General features: G+C 51.4%; 2 long non-coding RNA genes across 2 annotated transcripts; one reads left to right on the top strand and one right to left on the bottom strand.

The window, feature by feature from the left end:
- Nucleotides 1–4,248: 4,248 nt before the first annotated feature.
- LOC119955827 lies at nucleotides 4,249–5,833 on the bottom strand. Its single transcript, XR_005458535.1, has 3 exons — nucleotides 5,763–5,833; nucleotides 4,997–5,227; nucleotides 4,249–4,753 (listed from the first exon to the last, which is right to left on the bottom strand). It is a non-coding gene; the product is annotated as an uncharacterized LOC119955827 (long non-coding RNA).
- On the top strand, nucleotides 5,599–9,113 carry LOC119955826. Its single transcript, XR_005458534.1, has 2 exons — nucleotides 5,599–5,941; nucleotides 8,865–9,113. It is a non-coding gene; the product is annotated as an uncharacterized LOC119955826 (long non-coding RNA).
- The last annotated feature ends 8,306 nt before the right edge of the window (nucleotides 9,114–17,419 follow it).

The raw sequence follows: 17,419 nt of genomic DNA, 5'->3' as shown, positions 1-17,419 counted from the left end.
AGTCGTTCTGGGTGAGTGTGCTTAACACTCAATTTGGCTCTGTTTCTTTACTTAGCTCTGGAGTCGCCAGGTATCGTTAAGATACCGCCACAAGTTTCAAGGTGAAGTTCAAAGCAATAAAACCATACACCAATTAGTAAGTTCAAACAACTGAGTTTATTATAATACAATTATAATAACTACCCATGCACACGCTAAAAGGATTAAACTTATTTCTACCACTAAATAAACTAATACTTATCTCGAAGGAACTGCCGGGTCAGGGAACAAGGCCTCTTGCTCTGCTCTGGTCTGCAGACTTCAGGTTGGTATAAGTTAAAAGGGGTCAGGAGAGTCTATCTCTGGTAGCGATCGTTGTGAGACGCTTACTTGCTGGCGGCTGCTGTCCGAACCTCTCTCTCTCTCGTTCAAGGTCTTTTTGGCAAAAGCTGGTCGAGGTGCTGGTCCACGGAGGAGGGCTGGTCAAGGAGAGAGGAGGGCTGGACGAGAAGACTGAACCATGTGTGGGACCTGTCTTTTATAGGTCCAGGGATCCGCACCCCTTTGGGCGGACTCCCTTACCTGCTTGGAATCGATTGGGTCTCTTCCCAATCGATATGTTTGAATCCCCCCAATACTGAGGCTGTTCCTTAGCTACTGGGCGGGCTCTCAGGCTCTTTGTTTTCGAACCCTGTTGGTGCCTGAGTGTCTGGTATCCTTTACAATGTTGCAGTTGCTTCCCCATTTGTGTCCATTGTATCTGGAATCGTTCCATTAATATGCTAACTATCCCGGAGATTGCCTCATTAGTATGCGGAATGTTCGTTTCGGTGCTGTCTGCTTTCTTAGCAGACAGAATCCACACCTTTTTTTTTATAAATTTAGTGTACCCAATCATTTTTCCAATTAAGGGGCAATTTAGAGTGGCCAATCCACCTAGCTTGCACCTTTTTGGGTTGTGGGGGCGAAACCCACGCAAACACGGGGAGAATGTGCAAACTCCACACGGACAGTGACCCAGAGCCGGGATCGAACCTGGGACCTCGGCGCCGTGAGGCAGCAGTGCTACTCACTGCGCCACCGTGCTGCCCTCAGAATCCACACCTGCTAGGTGCAGCCTGCTGGGGCTGCAGACATTGTCCATTTTATCCTGTATGCTTTGCGTTCCTCCATTTTGTATTTAGGGAAATGGCCAACTTCGGTGGCTACACTGCACCCCCCCCCCCGGTAGCTGCTGCCGGCCTATTTCCCTACCGTTCTGCCAGGAATCCAGGAAAGGCTGCCACCGCCTAAAGAACCCTTGTACTGATCCCCTCAGGGGAAATTTCACCTTCTCCAATTTAATGAACCCCTCCATGTCATTGATCCAGGCCTCCGCGCTTGGGGGCCTCGCATCCTTCCACTGAAGCAAGATCCTCCGCCGGGCTACTAGGGACGCAAAGGCCAGAACACCGGCCTCTTTCGCCTCCTGCACTCCCGGCTCCACTGCAACCCCAAAAATTGCGAGTCCCCAGCCTGGCTTGACCCTGGATCCTACCACCCTCGACACCGTCCTTGCTACCCCCTTCCAAAACTCCCCCAGTGCTGGGCATGCCCAAAACATATGGGCGTGGTTCGCTGGGCTCCCCGAGCACCTAGCACACCTGTCTTCGCCCCCGAAAAACCTACTCATCCTTGTCCCAGTCATGTGGGCCCTATGCAGCACTTTGAACTGTCTGAGGCTAAGCCTCGCACAGGAAGAGAGGAGGAATTCACTCTTTCCAGGGCATCCGCCCACGTCCCCTCCTCAATCTCCTCACCCAGCACCTCCTCCCATTTACCCTTCAGCTCCTCCACTGAGGCCTCATCCACCTCCTGCATGATGTGGTACACGTCCGAGATCCTCCCCCCTCCAACCCACACCCCCGAGATCACCCTGTCCCGTACCCCACGTGGGGGCAGCAGAGGGAACCCCTCCACCTGCCGCCTGGCAAACGCCCTAACCTGCATGTACCTAAACATGTTCCCCAGGGGGAGCCCAAACTTCCCCTCTAACTCACCCAGGCTCGCAAACCACCCATCCACAAACAGCCTCCTATTACCTACCCTGTGCCAGCCCAGAAACCCGCCATCGATACTCCCTGGAACAAACCGGTGGTTCCCCTGAATCGGGGAATCCGTCGAGCCCCCCACCTCCCCCTATGCCGTCTCCATTGCCCTCAAATTTTGAGGGTAGCCGCCATCACCGGGCTCGTGGTATACCTCGTTGGAGGGAGCGGCAACGGCGCCGTTACCAGCGCCCCCAGGCTCGTGTCCACGCAGGACGCCATCTCCATCCTCTTCCATGCTGTCCCTGCCCCGTCCATTACCCACTTACACACCATCACTGCGTTGGCAGCCCAGTAGTACCCATAGAGGTTGGGCAACGCCAGCCCCCCCCTATCCCTGCCCTGCTCCAAAAACACCCTTCTCACCCTCGGAGTCCCATGCGCCCATACAAATCCCGTAATACTCCTATTGACTCTCCTAAAAAAGGCCTTCGGGATAAGGATGGGGAGGCACTGGAACAGGAACAAAAACCTTGGGAGCACCGTCATCTTGACGGACTGCACCCTGCCCGCCAGCAACAGCGGCAACATGTCCCATCTTTTGAACTCCTCCTCCATTTGGTCCACCAGCCTAGTGAGTTTAAGTTTGTGAAGGGCCCCCCCTCCAGCTCCTAGCCACCTGGACCCAGGTACCGAAAGCTCCTCCCCGCCCTTTTCAATGGGAGCCTACCAATCCCCTCCTCGTGATCTCCCGGGTGCACAACGAACAGCTCACTCTTACCCAGGTTGAGCTTGTACCCAGAAAAGCCCCCAAATTCCCTAAGGATCTGCATCACCTCCGGCATTCCCCCCACTGGGTCCGCCACATAAAGCAACAAGTCACCTGCGTATAATGACACTCGGTGTTCCTCCCCACCCCGCACCAGACCCCTCCAATTCCTCGACTCCCTCAAAGCCATGGCCAGGAGTTCGATTGCCAACGCAAAGTGCAAAGGGGACAGGGGACACCCTGCCTCGTCCCCCGGTACAACCGAAAGTACTCCGATCTCCTCCTATTCGTGGCCACACTCGCCATCAGGGCCTCATATAGCAGCCTCACCCAACTGACAAACCCCTCCCCGAACCCAAACCTTTCCAGCACCTCCCACAAGTACCCCCACTCAACCCTTTCAAAGGCCTTCTCCGCGTCTAATGCTACCACTATCTCCACCTCCCCTTCTACCGCCGGCATCATTATAACATTCAGAAGCCTACGTATGTTGGTGGTCAGCTGCCTTCCCTTCACAAACCCTGTCTGGTCCTCATGAATGACCCCCGGCACACAGGCCTCTATCGTTGTGGCCAAGATCTTCGCCAACAACTTGGCAAGGCCCAACCTACTCAACCTCTCCTCATAAGAAAATCAGAAGTGGAGGCAGCTTGCTGCTTGTCCCTGTGATGCCCTTGTGGGTGTCCTCTGGAGGTACTGGGCCTGGATAGGCCTGCCGACTTTCAGGTGCCACAGGTAACGACATCTGCCAGCAGATGTGCTAATTTCAGGTGACAGGGAGGGGGGGGGGGGGATTTTGGTAACGCTGAGGTGTTTCAGCACTGGCATCAAGGTGTGCCTCATCAATTCCTCCTCCCTCGGGATGCTCGCTGGACGAAGGTGCCCCCGTTACCTGGCATTGCCAGTCTGGAGGCCTCCCCTCGTCTTCACCTTGGTCTCGATGCCCTCAGCCAAGGCGTACTGAGACTTAGCTATGTCCCACAGTGCCTTGGCCATGACATGGACCCCCATGCGTCCGGCCAATGCTCTCGATGCCCTAAGCCCTTTGTGACTGGGCCAAGTCTGGAGGGCTACATCAATATCCATGGCTGCCTGTGCCTGGGCCTGCCTGGGCCTACCTGGGCCATCCTGTTCTGCGCCTCAGCTATGGACAGCACAGTGTGCCCCAAGCCTTGGACATCCTGACAAATAGCTCTAATGTCTTGTCCTCGGTCTTCAATCATGGTCACCACCCTTTCAGTGTTGACCTGGCTGCCATGCATTGTCGGCAACATCTTCTGCGCCTGAAGGTGAATGGACTCATCCAGTTGACCTTGCAGATACTGGAAGACCCCCCCTAGATACTGGAAGCCCCCCCCCCCCCCCCCCCCCCCCCCCCCCCCCCGCCTCCTGTAGATTCTGAATCTGCATCTGCATGCTGGGAACATCTTTTTCAGAAGCCAAACATCTGTCTGGGCGACATCTGTTCCCTGGAGTCAGCCAGCCCTCCGACGGTCTGCTCCCTGGGACTCCCTGCCTCCACCTGATATTCTGAAGCATGTGTGTGGTGTTACCAGAGGGTGACCCAGGAGCCTGATCACTAACATTACCCACCGACATAACAGTCTGTGTGATGGTGGATGGTGCATGTGACAGCAGGACCAAGATGTTGGTCTTCCCTCGAGTCACACCCTGGGGTGTCTTAAGGGTCTTGGTGGAGGGCACATCTGATGGTATCCCTGCAAGACAAAAGGTAAGGGTTGAGATCTTGGGAAGGACACGTCTAAGGGAGATGATAAGACTCACATGCTATAAGGACATCTGCGTTGCATTGGCATCTCACTTGTTTGCTTCAGACCGAACTCTATTTCAGAAATTCCCTCTCACCGACTTCCCCGGCGATTTGGAATGCCTTTTGTTCAAACAGGTTGCGGCCCCGTTGGTCCGGGATGCCCCCTCCGGTCTTCTCCTGCTCCTGGCAGTTATAGGCCATTTTATCCTTGAGGAAACAAAGGACATATTGAGACGCTGGAATGCAAGTTCGATGGGGGGGTTTGTAGCTGTTGGCTTGTGTGTGCAAGGCTGCTGGCCAAGGACGGCAATTCATGTGTTGCGGGTTCGTGAAGGGTGGGCTGTAAGGGAAATACAGATAGGTGGGGGGTTGTTGGTCTCTGGGGGATTGGGGGTAGGTGTGAGGAGAGGGGGCGGAGGTGATGCCAGGGGCACAGAGTTGGTTACTCACCTGAGCTGCTCAAAGGAGGTTGTTCATCTTTTTATGGCACTGAACGCCGGTCCCCTTGGTTACGCTGGCAGCATTGATGGTCTCTGCCACCTCATGATTGAGCAGGGCAGGCTTGGGTCTCCGCCCCATCCTGTGAATGAGGGTGGTCCTCCTCTCCTTACAGTGTCCAGTAGTCAATCAATGTCGGCATCCAGAAAGCGAGGTGCTGCTCTTCTAGTCACCACCTTTTTGCTGGAAAGAGAGAGTGGTGTGAGTGCAGCACTTTCAGCTGAAGGGCTCGCCCCAACCCCAGTGAATCAGATGCCACCAGGGCCGGGAATCACACGGGCTGCACGTTGCCCGCACGCTGGCCCGTTTATGCATTTACAGCAATCCTCCCCCAGCGGGAGAACTTAGTCTACCGAATGGCGAGCCTGCCCAAAGTGCTGTGAGATCGCTAAAGCTTGCATAAGGTTTGCATAAATAAAAGGTTATTTCTTTCTTGTTAACTGTTCTCAGCTGAGGTGCTGGTAGAGGCACCACAATTGCTCGCAGCTTATCTGGGATATAAAATACCTGCAGGGTTGCTCATTACTATCCATTCAGCTCAGCCAAAAGCAACCCCGAACACATGGTGTGAAACGTATGGATGTTGGTTGGCCCGAATCCCAGGAATGAGTACAATTGCAATGAGCACAGCTGGCCAATTAGGGCTGCTGGTATTTGTGGACCTGACTCTCAATGCGACCCCAGCGACCTGAAAGGGAAAAACTGAACAAAACGTTACCTTCCTCTTCATAATCTTTCTCCGTTAAGTTCGGGATGTTATTCTTTGCAACTGGTGCTAGCGGGGAGGGGATAATTGTACTGTCCCAGAACGAGGTCAAAGATGCCTTTCCAATGTGCCTGTGTGTGTTTTACAGCACATTCGAAACTGCTGATGTGTAATGACGTCCGCAATGAAAGGTTGGTGAAAGTTTATTGAGAAAGTAAATTGTTCCCTGCGTTCTTTGTGCCAGCAGAGACCCAAGAATAGCAAAGCAATTGACCCAGGTGACTGGTTGATGTCACACTTTTGTTGACAAGGTAAATGCTACACTTGACAGCCTGGTCTCCCCCTACCGGGAGCCTTGAAAACAACAAGCTTTTAAAGGCATTTTTATTTCACAATTCGCAATGCAGAAACAGGTCAGTCGTCACAACTAATCAGTGCCAATGTTCATGACCCACACAAGCCTCCTCCCACCTGACTTCATCCACATATCAACATATCGTTCTATTTTTTTTCTCTGTCTTGTACTTACAAAGCTTCCCTTTAAATGCATCTGTGCTGTTTGCCCCAAACTCTCCACCTGGCAGCACATCACAAATTCGAACTATACTCTGGGTAAATTCTCCTGAATTCCTTGTTATACACATGTGGGCGGCCTGGTAGCATAGTGGTTAGCATTATGGTTTCACAGCTCCAGGGTACCAGGTTCGATTCCCGGCTTGGGTCACTGTCTGTGCGGAATCTACACGGTCTCTGCGTGGGTTTCCTCCGGGTGCTCCGGTTTCCTCCCACAGTCCAAAGATGTGCAGGTTAGGCGGATGGGCCATACTAAATTGCCCCTTAGTAATAATAATAATAATCACTTATTGTCACAAGTAGGCTTCAATGAAGTTACTGCGAAAAGCCCCTTGTCGCCACATTCCAGCGCCTGTTCGGGGTGGCCGGTACGAGAATTGAACCCCCGTTGCTGACATTGTTCTGCATTACAAGCCAGCAGTTTAGCCCACTATGCTAAACCAGCCCCAGACTTCAAAAAAGGTGAGGTGGGGTTATTGCGTTGTGGGGGATAGGATGGAGGTGTGGGCTTAGGGAGTTGGTCTTTCCGGTGAGGACCAGAGGGGCCGAATGGCCTCCTTCTGCACTGTAAATTCTACGTCTATGTCTCTGTGCACATAGGTTTGACGTTCTCTTTAATGCACCTAGTTATTTGTTTCCCCACCCTTGCAACACTTTGTAAAGCTCTGACCACCCAAACAAACTATGGGTGGGATTCTCCATCCTACTGCACCCATTTTCTGGTGCGGTGCGCCCCCACCGGCAGCAGGATTCTCCATCCCGCCAGCCGGCCAACGCGGTTTCCCATTGTAGGCACCCCCATGCTGTCGGGAAATCCGTGGGTGTAAGTGCGCTGCCGGTGAAACGGAGGATTTGGATTGGTTTTATTGCCACGTATACCAAGGTACGGTGAAAAGTATTGTTCTGCATACAGTCCAGGCTGATCATTCCATACATTAAAAAAAGCATAGGGTAAACAAATGCACAATGTAAATACATAGACACAGGCATCGGGTGAAGCATTCAGGAGTGCAGTACTACTCCGTAGAGAAGATGTTTAAAGAGATTAGATCAGTCCATACATTGGTTGTCCTGCCGACAGAATCCAGCCCTATGGGTGCTCCCACCAACGAGAAAGCCAGTGATTCCCGGTGGTGCTAGGAGTGACCCCAACGTGCTATGCTATGGTACTTGGAATTACTTTTAGCAGAATCAGTTTTTCCATGCCATTCCATGTCTGCACTGTAAATGAGAGGGTGGCACCTAATCTCTCTGACAGATCCCGCACGAGATCTGGGCACTTTTAAAGGGTGCTCCGATCTATAGAAGCTTCTGCAGCACCTAACCCCCATCCCCCCCGAATCATTGATAGGGTTATCCCCCCACCCTAATCGCTGACAAGGGCCCCAGCCCTCAGAACCCTCCTTGAGCCTCCCCCGTCAGTCTCCCCTCCAGCCCCAAAATCAGTAACCAAAATCTTCAATAGTGCCCTCCCAGACCTACCCCAGTAACCCCCCCCCCCCCCTTCAGGCCCCGGTCCTTGATAGTGCCTCCTAATCAGAAAATCAGGAGCTGATCAGGTTCTCCCTGGCTCGACAGCTCCAAATGGCTCATTCGGCGGCCTGTTGAGCAAGGTCCGGGTCCTCGCCTGGCTCCTCATGGACACCATCCTCGTCCGAAGAGGCCTGTGGTTCTTCCCCCTCCTCCGGCACTTTGCCCCGCTGCTGTGCAATGTTGTGCAGGACACGGCAAGCCGCCACGATGCTCGAAACCCTCTCAGGTTTGTATTGGAAATCTCCGCCTGAGTGGCCCAGGCAGTGGCAGAATACCTTTATAGAATATAGAACAGTACAGCACAGAACAGGCCCTTCAACCCTCAATGTTGTGCCGAACCATGATCACCCTACTCAAACCCACGTATCCACCCTATACCCGTAACCCAACAACCCCCCCTTAACCTTACTTTTGTCAGGAAACTATGGGCAATTTAGCATGGCCAATCCACCTAACCCGCACATCTTTGGACTGTGGGAGGAAACCGGAGCACCCGGAGGAAACCCACGCACACAGGGGGAGGACGTGCAGACTCCACACAGACAGTGACCCAGCCGGGAATCGAACCTGGGACCCTGGAGCTGTGAAGCATTTATGCTAACCACCATGCTACCCTGCTGCCCCCTTTAAGAGGCAAATGCTACTGGTTGCTGAGTGAACATTGATATAAAGGCTCTCTGCCTCAGTGAGGGCCTTTCTCAGGCGTCATCAGCCATGGCCTCAATGGATATCTTGTTGCCTCCGAACCAACCCCTCACCCATCAAGTCACGGCCTCACGACCCAGTCTGGGACGGGAGGGTGGAAATTGAAATTAATGCAAATTTGAAGTTTTCTTATTCTGGCGCTCCATTTTCCACCCAATTAGGATTCCTGTTGACTGCGGCTGGGAATGAGGAATCCCAGCCTGAATCATTTGTTGGAAAAATTCTACCAGTTATCTAAATTTAAGTTGTTGTTCTTGAAGTTTTCTGCCTGTAGATACTGACTCAGCTGCTGTACATTTCCAGATATTGCAATAAGCTGATTTACAGGAAAAACCAGCAACCTGCAGTTGAGGTAATTGCAAAAGATTTGCCTTTGGTGACTTCACATCACTTTCAATAAATGAGAAAGTTCCGGGAAACCACAAAGAAATCTGAAGAGGAAGTGAAATTCAGTCCGGATATTTGTAATACGATCCAAAGTTCTTCAATGCCTGTTGCAACTTTATCAAATGTCAAAACTGAGACCGATCTCAAAGAAATAGTGAACTTGTATTTGGCTTTCCTAATTTCTTTGTTACTTTCATCAAATATGTCAAGATCCACATTTCCAGATTGGCTATGGCAGCCAAACCTTTACCAGTCATAATCCTAAAATGGCTGCCAAGAAGCGCCTGGGAAAAGCTGGGCCAATCTCCATTTCCCCATCATAATAATTCCAGGAAACACAGGCTAAAAGGCAAAGCAGGTTGATTCTCCAGCACAAATTAAGGCTGTAGCCAGGTCGCAGAAATCAGGGGTGGGATTCTCCCCTACCCGGCAAGACGGGGGTCCCAGCGAGACGGAGTGGCGTGTACCATTCCGGCGTTGGGCCGCCTCCATAGGTGGGGAATCCTCCACACCTTCTGGGGCTAGGCCTGCCCCGCAGTGGTTGGCACCCCACCGGCTGGTGGGAAAGGGGCTTAGCGCCATGCCAATCGGTGCCGAAGGGCCTCCGCCGGCAAGGCGCGAGTTGGCACATAAGCGGGAGCGCCAGCGTGTGCTGGCGTCACCCCGCGCATGCGCAGAGGGATTCGCTTCCGCACCGGGAATGGCGGAGGATCACAGCCTTCGGTGCGGAATAATAGTGCCCCCACGGCACAGGCCTGCCCGCGGATCGGTGGGCCCCAACCGCGGGCCAGGACACCGTGGGGGCACCTCCCAGGGCCAGATCTCCCCGCGGCTCCCAAGAACCCCAGAGCCCGCCGGCGCCGCTAGGTCCCGCCATTATGAAATGAAATGAAATGAAAATGGCTTATTGTCACGAGCCGGCTTCAATGAAGTTACTGTGAAAAGCCTCTAGTCGCCACATTCCGGCCCCTGTTCGGGGAGGCTGGTAGGGGAATTGAACCGTGCTGCTGGCCTGCCTTGGTCTGCTTTAAAAGCCAGCGATTGGGGCAGCACGGTGGCACAGTGGTTAGCATTGCTGCCTACGGCGCTGAGGACCTGGGTTCGATCCCGGCTCTGGGTCACTGTCCGTCTGGAGTTTGCACATTCTCCCCGTGTTTGTGTGGGTTTCGCCCCCACAACCCAAAGATGTGCAGGGTAGGTGGATTGGCTACGCTAAATTGCCCCTTAATTGGAAACATGAATTGGGTACTCTAAATTTATAAAACAAAATAAAAAGAATCCCGTGCTTGATGCATGCCGGCAATGTCATAATTCCAGCGGGCGCATGCTGAAAGGCAAAAAAGGATTATTCTCCATCACAAATAAGGCTGCAGCCATGGCGCATGAAACAAATGTCCCAGCCCAGGCCTATGGGGAACTGCCAGTCTGGATCTGCGGGTCGACATTGAAGGCCTTGCTGGTGAGCACCTGTTGGACTGGCCTCCGCCCATTCACTACGGGAACCCATATTCCACAAAGCCCGTGGCGAGACCCATCAGCGATTTCCCCTGTGGTCTTTGTGAGGATTATAACACCACCATTTGTAAGGGAACCAACTGATCTCCACTCACAGTTTCAAAATATACTTTTCCATTAGCTTTTCACTGTGCATCCCCAATTTTCTTCACTCCATCATTGGCGGTCAGGTCTTGAGCGGCCTACGGCATCCTGCTATATCTGTGTGAAACCGCGATCTCCACCTCTTTACCTCTCCTCCATTAAGACATTCCTTCAAATCTGCCTCTTGGATGAAGCTTTTGGTCATCCATCATAATATTTCTTTACGTTGCTTAATGTGAAATCTTGTTTGCTAAGCACTCCTGTGAAGCACTTTGTGATGGATTAGTACGTTATTGATGCTACATGAACCCAAATTGTTGTTTTACGCTATTTTCTTTCTGTCTTTTAACTTAAGGGGCGCGATTCTCCGCCCCCCACGACGGGTCGGAGAATAGCGGGAGGGCCTTCCTGACAATTTTCCCGACCTCCCGCTATTCTCCCCCCCCCCCCCCCCACCGCCCGCCCCCCGACACGAATCGCTGCTCGCCGTTTTTTACGGCGAGCAGCGATTCTCCCCTGGCCGATGGGCCGATTTCCCAGGCCTTTACGGCCGTTTTCACGACCTGCAACACACCTGCTCTCACAGTTCGTGAAAACGGCCGCAAAGTGCCGTTCTGGGGAACCATGGCACCGATTGGCACGGCCGCACCATGGCCGTGCCAAGGGTGCCATGGGCCCGCGATCGGTGCCCACCGATCGCGGGCAGTGGGTACAAACCCCGCACACTCTTTGTTACTCCACCGCCCCGCTGGATCAGTCCACGGGGCGGCTGAGGGGCATAACGGCCCGCGCATGCGCGGGTTTCACGCATATGCGTGATGACGTCATCTGTGCATGCGCGGGTTGGAGCCGTCCAATCCGCGCATGTGCGGCTGACGTCATCATATGCGTCAGCCGTTGCTAACTTTGGCGCGCGGGCTTAGCGAAATTCGTTAAGCCCGCGATACCGAAAATCACGGGGCCCTGTTGCTAGCCCCAACCGGGGAGCAGAATCGGGTCCCGGGAGGGGGCGCGGAGGCTGCCGTGAGACACGGCCAGTTTCGCGGCAGCCTTCACGACTCTCCGCATTTGCAGAGAATCGCGCCCAAGAAGTCTAAAGAAAAAAATGTAAAGACCCATAATTGTCCATCGAAACCTGAAAAACATTCAGATATGAGCTGATAGGTGGAAGGTAACATTTCTGCAAGTGCAAGGCAATGGCTACTCCCAATAAGAGAGGGTGGGATTTTCCGGTTCCTCCCTTGCCAGCATCTTCTGGTGCCACCGAAGGCCTCCACTCCCCCCCCCCAACCCCCCGTCAATGCAGGATGGGCCAGCCACGCAAATTGCTGCAGACATCGGTGGGTGTGGAAGATCCCACTGGCGGCCAATGGCCAGCTGCCTCCACTGCCAGAAATCACACCGCAAGGTGAGCTGGAAAATCCCGCCCAGAGAATCTAACCACCTCCTCTTGCTGTTCTTGGCATTATCATTGTTAAATTCCCTACCCTCACCATCCTGGGAGTCATCATTGACACGAACCTTAACTCAACCAGCCACATAATTATTGTGGTTACAAGAACAGGTCAGAGGCTGGGAATTCTGCCACGAGTAACTCACTTCCCGATTTCCAAATCCACCAGCTACAAGGCACAAGTCAGGAATACGATGGATTACTCTCCACTTGCCTTGATTTTATGAAGTTCCCACAACACTAAAAAAGTTAAACATCATCCAGAACCGAAGCCCTCTTGATCGGCAACCCATCCTCTGCGAAGGGCAGCACGGTGGCCTAGTGGTTAGCACAACCGCCTCACGGCGCTGAGGTCCCAGGTTCGATCCCGGCTCTGGGTCACTGTCCGTGTGGAGTTTGCACATTCTCCCCGTGTCTGCGTGGGTTTCGCCCCCACAACCCAAAAATGTGCAGAGTAGGTGGATTGGCCACGCTAAATTGCCCCTTAATTGGAAAAAATAATTGGGTACTCTAAATTTAAAAAAAAACCCATCCTCTGCGTTAATCGTTCACTCCCACCACCACCAGCACACAGCGGCAGCAGTGTGCACCTTATAGAAGCTGCACTGCAGCAACTCTCCAAAACTCCTTGGATAGCACCTTCAAATCTATGACCTCCACCACGTCAAAGGAGAAAGGTAACACCACCACCTCCAAGCTCCCGGTCACGCTGCACACCATCCTGACTTGGAACTTGATCACTAGTTCAAGATAACCAGATCACCACCATTTTCTCAACGATATTATGGGGATGGCAACAAATGCTGACCTTGCAAATTACACCCACATACTGTGAATGGATAAAAGAAATTCAGTGAGCATAGTGGCCCAAAAAAATACTCACTTATATTCTTCCAATTTTTTTGAGCAATCTTCCGACGGAGGTACCTGCAGAACTCAGTCAGTGCAGGATACCTAAGAGACATCAGCAAAGCAAATCCATGCAAAGAGTCATAGAAGTTACAGTGCAGAAGGAGGCCATTCGGCCCATCGAGTCTGCACCGGCTCTTGGAAAGAGCACCCTACCCAAGCCCACACCTCCACCCTATCCCCATAACCCAGTAACCCCACCCAACCCAACACTGAGGGCAATTTTGGACACTCAGGGCAATTAATCATGGCCAATCCACCTACCCTGCACATCTTTGGACTGTGGGAGGAAACCGGAGCACCCGGAGGAAACCCACGCAGAGATGGGGAGAATGTGCAGACTCCGCACAGACAGCGACTCAAGCCGGGAATCGAACCTGGGGCCCTGGAGCTGTGAAGCAATTGCGCTAACCACTATGCTACCGTGCTGCCCCGAACGTGCAGAAACCATGTTCCCTTTTTTACAGCAGTAGCTGCCACATTCTGGTACGTAAAGAGTTTAAAAATATATATTTTTATTGAACTTTTAACATTTTATACAAATCGAAACAAAACAACAATACAACATTGGCGGCACGGTAGCACAATGGTCAGCACTGTTGTTTCACAGCGCCAGGGTACCAGGTCCAATTTCCGGTTTGGGTCACTGCATGTTCTCCCGTGTCTGCGTGGGTTTCATCCAGACGCTCCGATTTCCTCCCACAAGTCCCGAAAGACGAGCTGTTAGATAATTTGGATATTCTGAATTCTCCCTCAGTGTACCCAAACAGGCGCCGGAATGTGGCGACTAGGGGCTTTTCACAGTAACTTCATTGCAGTGTTACTGTGAGCTTACTTGTGACAATAAATGTTTATTATTATGACATGTATCAACACCCCAAAAAGGCAAACTCCTATCAACAACTATAACAACTCTCCCCTAAAGAAAACCTAGAACAACCCCCTCCCCCCAGTAACAGCTGACAGTGACCAGGTTAAAGTCCAATATGAATGACCACCAGCTACGATAGAACCCGTCGATCAGCCCCTCACAAGTGAACTTGACCTTGTCGAGGTACAGAAACTCCATCAAGCCAACTAGCCACCATGCGGCACTGGGTGGTGCCTCCTGCCTCCAATGTAGCAGAATCTGCTGCTGAGCCAACAACGAGGCGAAAGCTAAAGCATCCGCCCCACCCCCATCCTCAATTCCGGCTGGTCAGACACACCAAATATCGCTACTAATGAACAGGGCTCCAGATCCACGTTCAGGACTGACGATATAGTGTTAAGGAAAGACCCCCAGGAACCCAACAACTTGGGCAGGACCAGAACACATGTGCGTATGTTTCACAGGCTCTCTCGACCACCACTCACACCTATCCTCAGCCCCTCAAAAAACCTACTCTTGGTGAAATATGCCCTGAACACCACCTTTATCAAGCTTTATCAAACTTAGCCTCGCTTAGGATGACGTAGCATTCACCCTCCAGAGGGACTCACTCAACACTTTGCCTCCAAAATGGGTCCCAGCTCCTCCTCCCACTTGGCCTTCACCTCCACAACCGAAACCTGCTCTTCCCCAATGATCCATCCGTATATCCCGGAATTGCTTCCCTCCACTGAACCCACACAGGAGAGTAGTACGTAAAGAGTTTAAATGTCCCCACAATTCTTTGAAGGTAAGTGGGTAAGGGGGTAGGTGGGTGCAGTAAATGGGTAGGGTAGCAGCTGGGTATGTTGTTGAGGTTGGGTCAGGTCAGGTTATGGGGAAGTCGGATGGAGTCAGGTATTGAGGTCTGGTTGGGGAGTCAGCGGTTCAAGGTAGTGTCAGTGAGTTGAGGGTTAGTTGGAGGGGCGGTTTGGTAGAGTTGAGGTTCAGGGGTGTAATCAGTGGGTCGGGTGGGGGGAGTTAGTGAAGTGATTGGGGTGTCAGTTGAATAATTATCCAGGAATTAGGCTTGGATTTTTCTGCCTAACATTTCCTGGGTAACTATCCAGATAAGTAAGTCAGTAACTCAGGGGTGGAGACATTTCCAGAGGGTCGGAGGAGCAGAGGAATTACCCACCGGAAGTGAAAATTCCCTTGGAGGCATGGTATTGGGACTTCTGAAGTGTCTTGTAGCATGTACGGGCGGTGGGGGGGGCGTGTATGTCCAGTCTCTGACTATCTGGAGAAGGGAAGATTGGTGCCAGTATAACAGGTATGAGGAAGTGCACGTAAATTGCTAAATCATGTGGAAAACCACGAAAGCTAAGTGCCCATGGAAGGTTGAAAACAAATGTGTTGCTTTTTTAATTATCGCTTGGTCAGAATATGTTTGTAGGTTCTTCCAAAGGCTTGCAGATGTTTTACACTTAATCTGAATTATTCTTGAGGTAAACAGTTCAATGATTTGTGTTCTTTAAGGCTTATCTGTTCCTTCTAGTGGAATGAAATCCACTATTGACTCTGCTTATCAAAGTGATTTCAGCATCAGAGAGTTTGCTGTGATAATATGAGCAACTGAGGCAACAACACACAGCGAAGTCCCAACACCCACTGTGTTGATTCACCAATTAATGAAGGACACTGGGGCAAGCTATCGGAAATCCACGGGTGCACCTACGGAACGGTATCTAGACATTAGAAACACCAGAGGGAGGGCAGCACGGTGGCACAGTGGTTAGCATTGCTGCCTACGGCGCTGAGGACCCGGGTTCGAATCCCTGCCCTGGGTCACTGTCCGTGTGGAGTTTGCACATTCTCCCCGTGTCTGCGTGGGTTTTGCCCCCACAACCCAAAGATGTGCAGGATAGGTAGATTGGCCACGCTAAATTGCCCCTTAATTGGAAAAAATGAATTGGGTACTCTAAATTTATTTTTAAAAAGAAACACCAGAGGGGGAGGCAGAACAGAAAGAGAAATTAACCAAAAGGACGCATTGTAAAAGTGAGTGCAACCGAATGAACTGCAGTGCAAACTATCTTTGTGATCAACAAGACTATATTTTATTAGAAATTACAGAAACCTCTGTTGCTATACTTATTTGGTTATAAATATGGCAGTCAATATGGTCGCCCTCCTTGATCCTAATTATGTTTTGCTCTAGAGTCGCCAGGTATCTTTTGTTACCGCCGCAAGGTTCAAACCCGAATAACTGATCAAAGAGCCAATACATCAGTTAGTTAGTTCAAAGTCAATACTATTTATTTACACACACAGTAAGATCTACTCATGCACAAAATACTACAAACTAAACCATCTTTTTTTTTCTTTTTTTAAAATAAATTTAGATTATCCAATTATTCTTTCCAATTAAGGGGCAATTTAGCGTGGCCAATACGCCTACTCTGCACATTTTTGGGTTGTGGGGGCGAAACCCACGCAGACACGGGGAGAATGTGCAAACTCCACACGGACAGTGACCCAGAGCTGGGATCGAACCTGGGACCTCAGCGCCGTGAGGCGGTTGTGCTAACCACTAGGCCACCGTGCTGCCCAACTAAACCATCTCTAGCGCTAACGCCTATACTTAGCTTCGGATGCCCACTCAGTCAGAGGAACAATGGCCGTTGTTTGGATCTGAGGCTGGTGGGTTCGAAGAGGTAACAGGAGAACAGCTAAGGTCGTCCGTCTGATGGCGAGCGTTGACCTTGGACTTACTGCTTCTGGTGCAGCTGGTGGACGGGTCTCTCCGCTTCGAGAGCCGAGTCCAAGAGAGCGATTCTCTCTCAGGGGTTTCTTCTTGTACCCGAAGGGGCTTTACCCGCTTTTGGGCAGGCCTTGAACTTGGCCCCAATTAATTGGACCGCATCTTGATCACTCGTATTGATTTTGACCAATAAAGGGGTGGGTGCCCTGATGGCTGGGCGTGTCTTAGGTGGCCGTTGGCCTTTGTTTGTGTCTTTCTGGTGCCGGGGTGTCTGCAATAGTATCGGTTACTTGAGTGTCATTCCTTTGTTCCCGGAGATGGGCCATCAATATGTTAATTGACTTAGTTTCAGTCTCGTCTGGGAGTTGCCTTCTCAATACGCATACAGGCTCTGTTCCTGCTTGCTTTCCTAACATTGTCCACATTTCCCTACAGTCATTGCGATCATCCATTTTGTATTCTGGAAGTGGCCATCCCAGATGGCTACACCTCCTCCCCACCCCACTCAAGATGCCAATAACGGGCCTAAGTTCAGGCCCACTCCTTATTTTTCTAGCTAAAGTGAAACACTATGAAGTAATATCACTGCTGATTTTTTATTGAGCAACCTATCTATATGCTCATTACACAGCATTTCTGAATGTCACATGACCTTATACATAACCAAGCCAAACCTGCATAAGTAAAATATATATTTGTCAAGGTGAATACTGTGTGACCCTAGATATACCTTGGCTTTATCACATGGGCAAACTTTGCCATATAAAGCAATTGGCTTTTCCGCTTTAAATGGCCTCTGGACGGGAAAAACAAGAATAAGTTCCGAATGTCAAGATAAACCGACTGCACCTGGATTGCACAAGGCGAAAATAATAATGTTCCATGCAGAATGTCAG

The sequence above is a fragment of the Scyliorhinus canicula genome, chromosome 21 (assembly GCF_902713615.1).
Source record: "Scyliorhinus canicula chromosome 21, sScyCan1.1, whole genome shotgun sequence".
Lineage (NCBI taxonomy): Eukaryota > Metazoa > Chordata > Chondrichthyes > Carcharhiniformes > Scyliorhinidae > Scyliorhinus > Scyliorhinus canicula.
This window is presented reverse-complemented; position numbering and strand designations above follow the sequence as displayed.